This window comes from Peromyscus californicus, unplaced genomic scaffold (genome assembly GCF_007827085.1).
Source record: "Peromyscus californicus insignis strain IS unplaced genomic scaffold, ASM782708v3 Scaffold_23__1_contigs__length_62951481, whole genome shotgun sequence".
In the NCBI taxonomy this organism is placed as follows: Eukaryota; Metazoa; Chordata; class Mammalia; order Rodentia; family Cricetidae; genus Peromyscus; species Peromyscus californicus.
Window position 1 is genome coordinate 53,143,960 of NW_026294534.1, and position 2,911 is coordinate 53,146,870.

The 2,911-nt window shown below is 34.5% G+C and overlaps 1 pseudogene; it reads left to right on the top strand.

The window, feature by feature from the left end:
- The first annotated feature begins 1,164 nt into the window (after positions 1 to 1,164).
- On the top strand, positions 1,165 to 1,549 carry LOC128119327 (NADH dehydrogenase [ubiquinone] 1 beta subcomplex subunit 4-like; annotated as a pseudogene).
- Positions 1,550 to 2,911: the final 1,362 nt, after the last annotated feature.

The window sequence follows — 2,911 nt, forward strand, 5'->3', positions numbered from 1 at the left end:
AGGGACCATACATTGTGGTTCATTCTGATAATCCCAACAATCAAAATTTCAAGGTCTGGGGAACACCCTTCAAGACCAGGGCTAAATTGCAAGATCTTGCCTCAAACAAGGAAACAAAGACCTTCTTCTTTGTAATATATATATATATATATATATATATATATATATATATATATATAATATATATTATATATTATATATTTATATTCCTAGCTGCCACTCTTTCCATATAGACAAACAAGCCTTGGGCTCACAACGTGTTAGCATTGTATTTAGGTTAGGTTATCTGGCCTTGGCTATGTTGTTTCTTCATATTCCTGAAAAAAACATTCAAAATTTCTACAGGTTTATTTTTGGGTGGACTTGAATAGATACCGGTAAATAAAAAGTGTCATCTCTACAATATTTGTCCTTTTTGTATTTTAAAACTGATCTTATCAAACTTCACAGATTTTTGTGTAAGACTTTTTGATGTGATATGTGGAGTAAGTTTATCAAGCAGTGAGTGTGTGCTTCAGAAACATTTCCCCTTGAAACTTTGAAATATGCATGAAAAGTTGAAGCACCCACTTCACAAATCAATTCTGTCTGTACACATTTTAGTTTAATATTATGTGGCTGTTGAGAAATTTTCCTGCAGATATATCATTTCATGATATTTTTGGGAAGTCATTAACAAGCATCTATTCATCCCAAATAGGGCACCAGGATGAGACAGACCAAAGAAACAGCTCCAAGCAAATCTAAGTTCCTAACAGACTCATTGCATCACCAAAGAGCCCAGAATTGCAGGTGACGGCTTAGATTGAGTCCCTAGGCTCTCCGTTTGTAGCCAGCTCTACCAGAGCAGTTACTTCCTGCTAATATAACCTCGAAAAGGAGTTTTGTGAATATTATATTTTTTATGAGATTCATGAGCTTCTTAAGCCTTATGAGATTCTTTCCAGAACACTTAAATTTAGTTGAAATAACTAAACAGCATACATTAACACAAGTAGACTAATATACATATATGTATATACACATAATATCTAGACTTGCATATGTAAATACTTTATCTCTATGATATTGATAGTTTTTCAAAAGGGCAAAGAAATTATTTTAGTAATGTAAAATGCAGCTATAAGATAGCCGTGCAGGCGCAGATGTGCGTCGGGCGTTAAGATGTGCGATTCCAAGTATAAGCCTGCACCCCTGGCCACTCGCCCCAGTACCCTCGATCCTGCCAAGTATGGCGTGTCTCCGGAGACACGAAAGGTGCAGGTGGAGCGCTTGAGCATAAGGGCCCCGCTTAAACGGAAATATCTGCTACAGTACGACGACCCCAACATCGCACACCTATGACCCTGCCTTGACTCATTGGACCTATGCAAAATCAACAATTGTTTATCCTAGTTTCAGACCCACTCCAAAGAACTCACTTTTAGGGGCTGTGGCAGCATTTGGGGTCCTCATCTTCTGGTATTCTATTTTCAAAACAGACAGGGGCAGAAAGGAAAGACGTATCCAGGAAGGAAAATTGAACCGAACTTTAAAGATGTCCTGTTAAGTTTGGCAAGGATGACTCTATTCTTGCATAAACAAACCTTCCTAAATAAATAAATCACTAAAAAAAAATGCAGCTATAAAATTATATTATAAAATTAAGTAGTATTTATATATTTTTAAAATGAAAATTTGGTTAAATTTAAACATCCCCATATAATCTGCATTTGTCTATCTGAATGTTGTCTACATATATATTAATAATAATCTGATTTTTCATTAAAAAAACACAGGTCATAGAAACATCATAGCTTTGAACATGGTTATCTCTCAGGAAGAGTTTTGGTATGAAAGTATTTTAAATGATGTCATCAATTAAATTCTATCAAATTTTAATACTTGAAAATATAGCTTTTTAAACATATTTTCTTTCTGCTACTGCCAATTCCACACATAAAGACAAAACCCAAATTTATGCAGGCATAAATGTAAATAAACGTGAAATAAATTTCAAGGCAGTTATTAAACATATTTATTATTCAAAACTGGCAAAGTACACAGACAAGCTTTACCTAAGAAATATATTCAGAGCCATTTTAAAACAATTGCAGTGAATGCATTTATGTAAGGTCTCCACTCTAGATTTAGAAGTATCATTAACGTCTTTGCAGAATTTAAGCAAGTGGTATGAAGAAAGTAGCCCCATTCATTAAGAAAATATATTCAAAAATAAAATCCATCGAGACTCCTAGCATGAACATTACTCTCAAGAAATGGGGAAAGTAAACACAGTTACTTGATTTGATTTTGCAGCTACTCAGGTGGTGCAGCTATGCCTCTTTCCTTTAAAAAAAAAATGCAACTTTCTGTACTTGTATCATGTGTGGCATGGAAAAGCTGAGGTAACAGTTGGATGGGTTTGAGCCTGGGTCAGGACTGCTGATCTGCAAATTCTCTTTCAAGGCTTCAAGGGACATTGCTCCCTATGTACTTTTCATCTAAGGCTACTGGGTAGACATCATTATGCTACATTTAATTTTAATTGTGTTGGACATGGAAAAAAAGAGGACCTCAAGGAAACCTGATAGGCATCATTGGCTAAATCCTATAGAAAATGCTTTCTCTGGGGCTAGTGAGTTAAATGGAGCTAGGAAGAGATTTAAAAAAAATGGGTTATTATAAGTCACTGCAAACTGGTAACAGCATCCTCTAATCCAAGATACATTGGCTGCTACTTCCTTGTAGATCCCAAAAATATGATGTTAAATTCTGAAAATGAGTTTTTGATACATACATAAGAGTGTACATATTTTGTGTTATGTTCTGTGTACACATGCACATACATACATATATATATATATATGCACACACACACATATATATATTTCTTCTGCTTCTTTCAGAATGATTTAATAGAATATAAAAT